Source organism: Adiantum capillus-veneris, chromosome 20 (genome assembly GCF_014529385.1).
Source record: "Adiantum capillus-veneris isolate H3 chromosome 20, ASM1452938v2, whole genome shotgun sequence".
Lineage (NCBI taxonomy): Eukaryota > Viridiplantae > Streptophyta > Polypodiopsida > Polypodiales > Pteridaceae > Adiantum > Adiantum capillus-veneris.
Window position 1 is genome coordinate 47,388,996 of NC_140950.1, and position 12,402 is coordinate 47,401,397.

Genomic DNA, 12,402 nt, shown 5'->3' on the forward strand with positions numbered 1-12,402 from the left:
ATAATTTTGCTTCACCAAAGAGGCGAAACATCCCTAACATCGCTTGGTTTGTAGGTGTGGTCCTTGCAGTAAAGAAGTAATCATCAATAGCTTCAATCCATACTTCTGCATCCTTCTCAATATCAACACCCTCTCCTTTAAAATAAGGTGGTTGCATTTGTTTCAACAATAACTTCTTCTCATGAATCTCCGTATAGATAGCATCGTTCTGAGAGTTGTCCATTATAGGAGTGATTTGAGGATTCTCCCGAGTGTACGCATATATTCTTGTTAATATTCATAATAGCCCAAAACACTAGGGTATTTCTAGACTTAGACTTATCCACTCCACTAAAAGTTCAACCACATAACTTTACCAATCCTGACTTACCCATTCTATTAAAACTTAACCATATTTCAGTCCATCAAAACTCAGTCACATGACTTAACCAGTCATGACTTACCCATCCCATCAGAACTTAGTCACATGACTTAACCAGTCCGTCAAAACTCAATCATATGACTTAACTAGTCATGGGTAATCTCATCACATGACTTAACCAGTCATGGGTTATCCAATCACATGATTTAACCAGTCATGGCTCATTCAATCCTCCAAAAAACTCACTTTCATGAATTAACCAATCAAACAATTTCTTTGTAGAAAAACAACTCAATCTTCTATTCATAAAATCATCAAAATGTCATATAGGGGTCTACAAAAGATCTATCCCTGAGAAAACATAATAGAGGTTTCAACCATAACTATGGTATATGTCAATCGGTATAACGTAATATCTCTGCGAGTCCGTTAATGGGTATAGAAAACCATACACATGAGGAAGCTTGAAGTAGTCAATTTAATCTCTTTAACCTAGGCTCTGCTACCAAGTGTGAGGTCCCCAACCCCGAGAAGATTGGGGCGACTTGATAGATGGCCTTCCTTTATTCTCCTTTTCCATTGACGACACCCTACTTTGTTTCCACAAGATAGAGATACGAGCAACAGAAGAGAGGAAGTCCTCTATCTATCGTTTACGTAGTTATAAGGGTCATACGCCACAAGCTAGGTCAATAAATCTAGGATTCTAATGACGCTATTTCCTAACATAAAGATGAAATCCCATTGACATATTTAGAATCCATAAACAATGCCTTTTCCCCCACGTTTAAGAGGGACGGCCACTATCCATAAACCATAAATATGATATGAGACTTAGTCTAAACTAAATAGAAATCTTGGGCCATCTTGACTCTTGGCACAATGAGTCTTTAATTTCACTTCTCTTCACAAGAGGGAGTGGAGAGTTTCTCGACTAATCGAGACCACCCATCCTTGACTGGCAACCTAAGCCAACCCCCACTTTGCACCCCACACTCATACTTTTGTGCTTGTTTACTAATTACTACCACACTATTTTACATGTATAAACAATGTTCTTTAATTAATTCGAGATACAGATTCTTTCATACAGCCCTTCAAACAGTACCAAAACAATTCAAACAAGGCCTAGTGAAGACAACCCTTTTATTCAACAAAAATAACTTTTCCAATTTCTCATGAGTTACCGCTACCCGTGGACTTTCTCTGTCTAACCAACAGAGCCTTTGCAAAGGATTTTTCCGCTAACCGCGAATTGCGTAATCTTCCCATCTTGCTAACCGCGAGGCATCTCGCTAATCGCCAGGCATCCCGCTACTCGTGTTAACTGAGTCAACATCAGTTAAGAGAAGCTCCGAAAGACCAAATACGTACGAATGCACATCGAAGATCAAAGTGAAGAGGCAGTAAAGATTGGAGTTACATATTTTTCACATTTTCGTAATATGATCACGTAGTGTAAATTCCCGAACTATTTCAAGCCATTGTAATATTTCTAATGTGTTACGGGCTGAAAGGGAGTTCCAAAATGTAAAGAATAGGTGAGTTACTGTGCCTAGGTGGCAGATTTAGTAAGTGGTGGACCCCTAAAGGCCTTGGGCACCCGGACATTGCATATTTTTAACATAAGTATGTAAGGCAGTGTGTAAAACAAATTAGGGCTGTTAAGCTCATTTGCTGAGAGCACTCTTTGGTGAGAGATCTTGAAGTGTGTGGCTATGGAGTCCTTGAGCTTCTCCTTGCTCGTGAGACTTGATTAACACTAATCAATGATTCATTCTCTCTCACTATGCCTCTCTCTTACTTCTTATGATTGCCTATGATGCTTAGATTAACTAGATCTTAACTAGTTAGTGGTTAATCCCTCTCTAATCTTGTGTGATTACCCTCTTTTGCTTGTGTATGCATGTAGGATTGATTGGAGTGTGGTGCTCCATAGATCTATGTGTGTGTGCTTGCGATTACTGTGTTGCATGATATGATTAGTGTTGTGTGCATCTTGCAATCATAGTGTGTGTGATTGGGTTGATTGGAGGTGAAGAGAAGTGGATATGGAGATCGCCCTTCATTGTAGCTTAGCTCCTCCATAGGCCAAGAAGAGCACCTCGTAGAGTTAACCATTCGTGTTGCCACGATTATCTCACTAACCGTGTGAGTGTTTCCATGCCCTAGCCAGGTAGCTCATTGAACCACCAATATTTGGCGCCGTTACTGAGGACGATAGCCTACGCTAGTGTAATTGTGGCATAAACGAATGCGTTCCCTCACGAATTTCAGTTGTGTGTTTATGTTTTTGTGGATTTTGAATGTGTGTGCATGAAGCATTGTGTTCATAATTCCCTAATGTGTGACCCTATCTTGCCAATTGTGTGCTTACACACTCTAATTTCTCACTAAGCTCTTGCTAATTTGACTATTTTTTGCTAATTTACTAATTTGCTATGAAGGATCGGAGCATTCGACCATTCAATTGATCTTCAACGGAAAGGTAATCAAGGTGGTATTCTCAACCTCCAGAGAATCTAGAGATGTGTAGTTTTGTCTAGAGATCCCACCATGATGATGCAATGTAATGCTATGCTATGTGGATTGAAAATTTTACGATTTTTTGTTTTCACACCGTCGTAATGCCAAAATTTTTAAGAATTGGTGGCGCATGAATTTGATAAGTTTCAATTGCTAATTGATAAATGTGTGTTGCTAATTGGGTGCTTAATTGAGTTAATTGCATACTTGGATGGTCAATTTCAAGTGTGTGTGCATGCTAATTTAAGGTGTGTGTGTACTATTTTGCCCATGTTTGTGCACCTAGAAATCAATGTGTGTGTGCTATGATTTTTGAATTGTGATGATGGATTGGTGTTGTGCTTATGCCTAACTATTGATTTGTGAAGTCAAATTGCAAATCTGACAAGTTTAACCCTTTTGTGTGCGCACCTAAAGATTGGTAAAAACTGCCAATTTTTTAGTGTGTGTGTGTAGTGCCTAAAAGGTGTGTAATTTGCATAGTTAATTCAATGTTTTGATTGCATAATTGATGTGTGTAATGGTTAAATGCTGCGTTTGCGTGCTCAAAACAGGGATTCACACACGCTAATTGCGTTAATTTTTAACCTATTTTTGTCGGTTTAATTGCCTATTCTTGATTTATTTGATAAAATTGTTGGCAATTGAACTGATGTGGTTTTGGCAATTTTATTTGGCTGCACTATTCCCCATAAAATAGGGATTTCAGGTAAAATTCCCCATCGGGTAGATCTTTCCGGTCTCTTGGGACAGTTTCCTTCGACCTTAAAAAATAAAATTAAAAAAATCTTCTTCTTTTTCCTCTACCGTCTGCTCTCGTCTCGCTCTGCGTGAACTCACCCGACCCTCTCTCTCCTCTAGCTTCCCTTTCTCTAGTGTTTATATGAATAAAAAAAACCGACGTCGAGTGTATTTTAACCGGCCGAAATTCTAAAGTCCGGTTGAGATTTTGAGCTTGCCTTGAAGAATACCGAGAAAATTTTCACAAGTTTTAGTGTAATTACCGGCAAAAGCTTCAAATTTTGACCTAAAACCGGGAGAACTTTGAGTTGCCCTTATTTTCTCGTAAGAACACCCCCTCTTTCTCTCTCTTTAACTCTCTCTCTCTCTCTCTCTCTCTCTCTCTCTCTCTCTCTCTCTGTCTCTCTCTCTCTCTCTCTCTCTTTCTCTCTCTCTAATTTCCTCTCTCTCTCTCTCTACTCTCTCTCCCCTGCGTGCACACCCTCTCCCTTTTTACTCAAACACACACACCCACCTCCGCTCCAGATCTGTCGTTTAACGCCCCTGGCGGCCTGTCCATTTTGACGTTGCGCCTGCCAACCCAATTTGTCGCGTTCTGCTCGTCCCACGGCTCCCGCCCTGGTCGTCGGACCCTACTTGCACGCGCACACCTTCCGCGGCCTTCAATCACGCTGCGCGTCGTCAAAGAATCAGACCTCAACGTCAACAGCCAGGTAAGGTGGAGGTAGTAAGGCTTTTAATTAAAAAATTAAAAAATCACAAAAATAAAAAACTCCCAATTAAAATAAAACAAAAGAATAAAAAAATCAAAATTCCAATTAAAAACTCACAAAAAAGAAAAAATGTCATAAAAAACAATAAAAGAGATTAAAATTTACAACCAATTTTTTTAAAAAAAAAAAGTTTAAAAAAGCACAAAAATTTTAAAAAATATATATCAAAAAATTCACAAAAAATTAGAAAAACATAGAAAATTCACAACAAATTTAAAAACCTCACAAAAAATTACAAAAAATCAAAATTTTATAGAATTAAATCATTAAAAAAAATTTTAAAAATCTCTTAGAGAATTCTTATTTTTAAAAAATTCAAAGATAATTCACCTAAAAACATTAAAAAAACACGAAAAAATAAAAATCCATTAAATCCTAAAATTCACCAAAAAAAAGCACATAGAAAAATCAGTAAAAAACAAAGAATTCACAAATAATTCAAAAAATTCAAAAAATCGCAAAAAAATAAAAAAAAAGCTATAACGAGGTCGAAAAGTACACCGAGCAAAAGCGCACACAAATCGAGAACATTAGCCAGGAAACATCGAGCGAACAATTAAAAAAATGCGAGAAATCGACCAACTCACAGCCGATTGAGCGGCAGTCAAATTTCAAAAAAATCTGCATACTAGAAATTGGCAAGTGCAAGCAATTGCATTGCAAATTAGCTTCTGGTTGGATGAACTGGGCCACAATTGAGTCCATTGGTTGGATGAACTGGGACACAACTGAAGAAATTCTGCTAATCGAAACCCAAATCTGCTAGGAAACAGCTTTTACAAACTAATCAATATGGACTCCAATAGAGCCGAAAATTCAACTATAGTAGGACAAGCCAGTAGCAGTAGCAGCACAAATGCAACTGCAATCGACGAGATTTTACAACTATATGGCTACAATGGAAACAAAGCCATAGATATCCAATGAGCAGTAAAAGCAGCACATAAGCCAAGATCTTATTGATCAGAGTAAAGCGAGATTTAGAGAACTCCCTGATGTTCACAGACTTTAGTGGAGCCAGGTATTGCAAGCTCAAAGACGAGGTGCAAATAGAAGGGCAAAAAATCAACCCAAGTGGTTATCTAGAAATTTGCACAAGTCTGCAAAGCATTCGTTTGGTGCATATGCAATCAGGATCACTGTACATGGATTATAGTGGTCAGATCAATAGGCGAGAGCCAGAATCGAAAGATCCAACAGATCAACCAATAGAAGCCAGTCTAATTGGAGAACCAAGCCAAAGACGGTACAAAGGTCAAGATGGAGCAATCTATAGCTTGATGCTCAGTGTTCTAAAAGAAACTACCGACAACTTGGCAAGCTTAGAAGAAAAAACGTCTCAGCTAGAGCTTGACATGACATAACCAATTGAAATACCACTAGTCATGGCGTATTGCTCATGTTGTGGACGAAAAGGTGGACATTTTTTGGATGATTGTCCAAGAAATCCAGACAACAGGACACATCAACTGCTAACAACAAGCAAGGTACAAAGAAAATTGGAAATGAGAATCTTGATGTAAGTGCAGTTAACTCGTCACTTTTAATGCAATCATATGATTCTACATTACCATTAGAAGCACCAGTAAAAACACTAAAAATTCAAAATCAGTATAAAGATGCACAGGCACCGGAAACGCTTACAAATGATTCTTTGAAAAACAAATTCTTGCATGAATTTAGTCAAGGTGTCGAGATATCACCCAAGGTTGAAAAGACTGTTAAATTTGACATTGATTTTGCATCCAATCCCACAAGTGTGCAATCATTCACAAGTCTAAGGGACATATCAAACAGAATGATGTTAGCATTGTATGGTACACATAATTCATATGCACACTATGTAGACCAAAAAGGAAAACTGTACAAAAAGGATCAACTAATGTTTGAACGGCCCACATACCAGCTCATAGAAGTGAGTCCAGTGATAGATCAAAAAGGATGGTTCTTTTTAGAGGAAAAAATCTATTATAGCCCATCCTCTCTAGAGCTCAAGGATATTACTTGAGTGAACCTAGAAATTTGTTCAGAGCCTAACTCTCCTCCATTAAAAATCAAGCTTCGACATTGCGACCAAAGGAACATATACTTTGACCAAAACAGTCATAGATATAGACAAGAGTCTAGCATCTACGATACCTTGGGTCCTGAAACCACAGAAGCTCACATCATAGGAGACCCATGGGATAGACAATATAAGGGCAAAGATAATTCTATTTACATCTTGACTTGGGGGATAATTTGTCATGTTTCATGGAGATACATAGGAAACTACGTAGAAGGTTTACAGATGCCAACCATCAACAATTTCTACCCAAAGTGTACCTTCACAATCCCAAAAGGTGAGACTAAATCAGAGCCAAATCAGAGCCAACCAATTTTGAACTCTTACAATGAAGCACGCTATAATGATCACCCTAGGAAGGGGGGATCGAGTTGTAAATCTATCAAGCTCAGCTTATGTACCAAGAAATGCTACACCAAGTAGAAGCCCTAGGGCTTCTAGCCAACAGACCCCTTCAAAGCAGAAACCATTGAAAGATCATATGGTTGTTGGAAGTTTTGAATTGACCCGGATTCTGTCAGAATCTACAGACAAATGCTTCTATGAAGATCATCAAGGACAGAAGTTTCAACTAATCTCCACAAGTCAAAGCCAAAAGCCGAAAAATCCAATAGTCTTCAAATAGTTACATGTGATCAAGCTCACATATGCATATCAAGATGCACATGGTAAAGAATATCAACAAGATCATGGCCTTGTACAAACCCCTACGGATGGCCCGACTGAATTCAAAGACTATCTGAAGATGATGCAAAGCCTCATCTTCAGCTTGAGGCTTGATGCAAAGCCTCAAGCTGCTAGAACAGGGAACAGAAAAGTCAAAGTCAATGAAAGCTAAAGTTTAGAAAGCTACACAAAGGTCACCACCAAATCTCCTCCAAAGAGACAAATTATGCCAAAAAGTACAGTGGATATATTAAGATCAAGAGTTACCCAGATGTAGGAGGACAATGCTCATCAATTGCAAACAAAAAGTGCAATATCCTAGTCATACGAGTCAACATCAACAAAAACAGGTGATCAAAGCAAAGAAAATAGAAATAAAGTTCAACCAAAGGACACTGCCACAACAAAAGCAGTCAATTCGGACATAGATCCTGAGAAGATCAAGTGCAACATTGTTGGTGAAAACGAAGAAAAGATGTCAAGAGAAGTCAAGCTATATTTTCAATTAAACAAGAACCTGATGTCTTTTCGCACTTGGAACAGATGTGGCCAACCACATCTGGAAGATGCTCCTAAATTTGTGAGCATATCTGGAAACAAACGAGCAGAATGATGGGGAATCATTTCCACCACCATTGAAGTAAGTTCACAGATCATCATAGCTTAATTTCATGTGATCACAGCAAAGGATATGCCAAACGACATCATATTAGGAATGCCAATGGCCCAGAAGATGTGAAAGATACAAAATTCAAACATGATGGAGTCATCACAGAAAACAAAGAATGAAGACCAACACTGGTCACTTGCGGACGACATCACAAAGTCCTCAAGCACAGTTAGAATGGAGAACGATATCAAAGCAGATCTTATGAAGATGATTCATCTCCATCGAGCAAAAATTCATAATAACTTAAAGCAAACCAGGAAATAAGAAGTGCAGATCAAACAAAACAAAGAGCAACCACAATAGCTATTGAGCAGAGAATTCCATCAAAGCCACAAGTTAAGAAGAACGGCGTTGCAGACAACCAAGAAGAAATAGAAACCCCAAAGATCAATCACACAGTGCCAGTCAAATCAGCACACAAAGGTAAAGCTAAAGTGGACCTTCCACTGACTAGCAAAGAAGTTGTGGCAGCATATGCCTCTACATCAAAGAACCCTCATGGACCAGCTTCTTCAAGCAAGACATGATTTCAAAATTTCAAATCAAGTGTTGACCCAATGGAAACCTCTAAGGAGACACCCAAAAAATCAAACATATTTCAGCCAAAGTACTCAAAAAAGAAAAGGAAAGTCAAGCAAGTGTTTGTCTAAAGCAATTTAGTCAAAGTCAATGATCCAGTTTGGATTAAGGACAGGAAACCAACACAGAAAGACAAACACACTGGATGGATAGCATCACATTGGAGCTTAAAGGAACATGAGTACTATGGAGGTAACAGAGAGATTTGGGTGCCAAAACCACAGGTTAGAGCATATGAAGTGAACTCAGGGCCCTCCCAAGAAATAAGGCCCACAAGGTATCAACCTTGACAATGTCCTAGGATACCTAAGCACCAGGTATACAAAAAAGCAACATTGAAATATGGTAAAGTCAACCACAACTCTCAAGAGGAAATAGAAAAAAGACGGATCTCAAATAATCTTCCTCTTAGACAAGGATTCTATACAGGGTATACAAAAATTTGTGTACCAGTCAATCGCAAACCAACTACAACTACATCAGACCTGCATGAACATCACGAGAACTCAACAAGACCTAGAGCAAAGCAAAGACAACAATGGAGATACAAAGGTCATCAAGGGATTTGGGTTCCTAAATCGGACAATGCTCCTAGTCAAAAGCCAGATGCCGACAATGAACAGAGGCCTACAACAACATCAAAGACTCCTATAAACAGGCCCAATTGGAGAATCAAATAGACAATGGAGTCTTCACAGTCAAAGAACGACAACCCAACCAACACGAATGCAAATTCAAAAATGATAAAACAGGTATGGCAAAAGAAACCTTCAATGCCAACTTGGTCCTTCAGTAATCCTCTTCTTGAGGATTTGAGCTTACTTTTACCTGAAGAAATGATTGTAGTAAGCACAAGAATGTAAAAAGTCAAGTTGCCAGGGTGCAAAAAACACTCTTTGGCATAGTCAGAGTCGGGCTGCTGAGCCATAAAATGAGCAAAGCATTAGTCCCAAAGCTTCAAGTCATATTAAACTTTGTGCTAAGAGTCATAGTTATTAGGGTTACGCTCAAGCTGGAAGAGTTGAGCATATCTAAAGTCATGTCGCTCATGCTGGATGAGATGAGCATAAGAGTCGAAGTCTATTAACGTACGAATGCTGGAGTGACGTAGAGTCCAACACTCACGCACAATGCACACTAATGTACGAATGCCGGAGTGACGTAGAGTCCAACACTCACGCACAATGCACACTAACGTACGAATGCTGGAGTGACCTAGAGTCCAACACTCACGCACAATGTACAATAAGATGATAGCACATATCCTCGTCATCAAAAACCATTCTTAAAGGGGTACCAGCGTGCAAAGCCACGTCATATACTTTTATAGCTACACCATCTTTTTGAATAACCCCTCAAAATCTTTCTTGCACAACATATTGTTTTCCATGCATTTCTGTGTATGCATAAATAGGATGTCCCATCATTGGACATATGCATTAGACACTCTTTTTTTGCTTCCACCTATGCACCTTGAGTGGACTACAACAGGCAAACCAATGTTCCATCATGCTACCCTTTCATATTTGCTGCCTCTTTAATTCCATATCTATCAACAAATAATCCCTTTAGTACTTTATTGGTATTTCCCATGATAAAAAGTACTCCAATAATGCACGTATCCCAAAGGCACTTTTTCCCCACTGGGTTTTTTCCCTTTGGTCATCCAAGTATTAGACCCTAATTTAGAACCTCATTATTCTACTTTCCTTGTACATACTTTTCTTAAATAAACATCAGTCTCATCATTATGATATTATAACGAACAAATGCAACATCATCTCTCCCATTCGACATATTCAGACCAATGAGATGCTACAACAAATTGAAACCCATCAACAATTCCAACGACAAATGAATACAATCAGCCCATCAACACCCAATCAAAAACTTCCACAACCTCCAAGGACACTTTTCAATAGTGCTCGAGGACGGGCACTAAAAAAGAAAGGGGGGAATGTTAACTGATTCAATGTCAGTTAACAGAAGCTGCAAAAGACCGAAGACTTATGAATGCACATCGAACATCAAAGTGAAGAAGTAGTAAAGATTGGAGTTACACATTTTTCACGTTTTCTCAAAATGGTAGTGTAAATTCCCGAATTATTTCAAGCCATTGTAATATTTCTAATCTGTTATTACGGGCTCAATGGGAGTTCCAAGCTGTAAAGAATATGTCAATTACTGTGCCTAGGTAGCAGATTTAGTAAGTGGTGGAGCCCTAATGGCCTTGGGTGCCTGGACATTACATAGTTTTAACCTAGGTATATAAGGTAGTGTGTGTAAAAAATAAGGATTCTCAAGCTCATTTGTTGAGAGCACTCTTTGGTGAGATCTCTTGAGGTGTGTGGCTATGGAGTCCTTGAGCTTATCCTTGCTCATGAGACTTGAGTAACACTAATCAATGATTCATTCTCTCTCAATATTCCTCTCTCTTACTTGTTATGATTGCCTATGATGCTTAGATTAACTAGATCTTAACTAATTTGTGGTTAATCCCTCTCTAATCTTGTGTGATTGCCCTCTTTTTCTTGTGTGTGAATGTAGGTTTGATTGGAGTATGGTGCTCAATAGATCTATCTGTGTGTGCTTGCGGTTAGTGTGTTGCATGATCCCTTCATTGCGGCTTAGCTCCTCCATAGGCCGAGAAGCTCACCCCGTAGAGTTAACCATTCGTGTTGCCACGATTAGCTCACTAACCATGTGAGTGTTTCCATGGCCTAGCCGGGTAGCTCATCCCTCAGATCGATAATTTTGTTGGTCATTGGAGCTATTGCAACTATGGAACCCCCAACACCCACTGTCAAGAAGTGCACAGTGTGACTAGGAAAGCGCCGGGCCTCTAACTCTGAGGATTCGTAGCAAAATCAAGCAAGGCGTATATGGTTTGAAGCTAAAAACACACTAAAAAAGAACAAAAATCCATCCATGAAAGCTCTACTTTGGAAAAAGAACCAATACTAACTCAAAATTCTTGTGTGTGTGAAGATTAGATGTAGCCTCGCTCCCAATTGCACAGATGCAGTGCTCATTCGACCTGTTAAAAACCCTAAATTTACGCTTCAATTCTTCTTCATGACCATTTCATGGAAGATTAAGTAGTTCATTGGAGAAGCTCAAGTAATTATTTGAGGAGAGAAAACCCTAACTAGAGGCCTCACAGCCTCAACCATGTAGTGGAAGCAGCACGGGACTGCACTAGCACCCTGTAAAGAAATGGTTGTATCTCCTTGCTCATATGCCCAAATGAGCTCATTCTTGGCTTTAAAGTTTCCCACACAGCTTGAGAAATAACTCCACCATTGTTGATGTGGCATTTTGAGCTATTTTTTACCATTTTAAGGCCAATTTTAGCCTTTTTTTTTTCAAAAATACCCCTTTTTGTTCGTAAAAAGCCCAAACGAGCTGGGAAAAATCCCTAAAATTGTGGAAAACTTGCATTCGGCTCAAATTTTATGTTGAACCTCATTTTCCCACTTGATAAGCACTTTGGACACATCTTTTATGCCAGTGCACGAAACCTGCTATTTTTGGTCGAGACTGTCCGCATTGAACTTTCTAGGCAAAACGAGCGTGCCACTTTGATACAATTGACATTTTTACATTACTAAATCAAATTAGACATATATTTATGTTAAAGATCATGCCATAGTGCCACGTGTAGGGCCTGGTCCGCCCGACAAGGTATGTACACGACTACAACCGTGGCATCTATTTTCACATATATCACACTATGTACATTGTAACATTTGGTCGCACACATCATAAACATTAAGAGTGAGATAGATATTATTATTTTCACATTGTGCACATTCCACGGCACAACATCCACCCCTTCTAAACCTTCACATCCTCCGGCATGTGCCACAAAAATCTTTTTGCAGCAAGTTCAGTCTTCATTTAAGTCCACATACATGTCGATTTCATCATCGCTTGCAACAAAATCTAGTGCATCATCCTTCTTTTCTTCATCCACATTCGTAACATTTTCATCAAAGCCTTCATTCTTACTTCTCTGTGA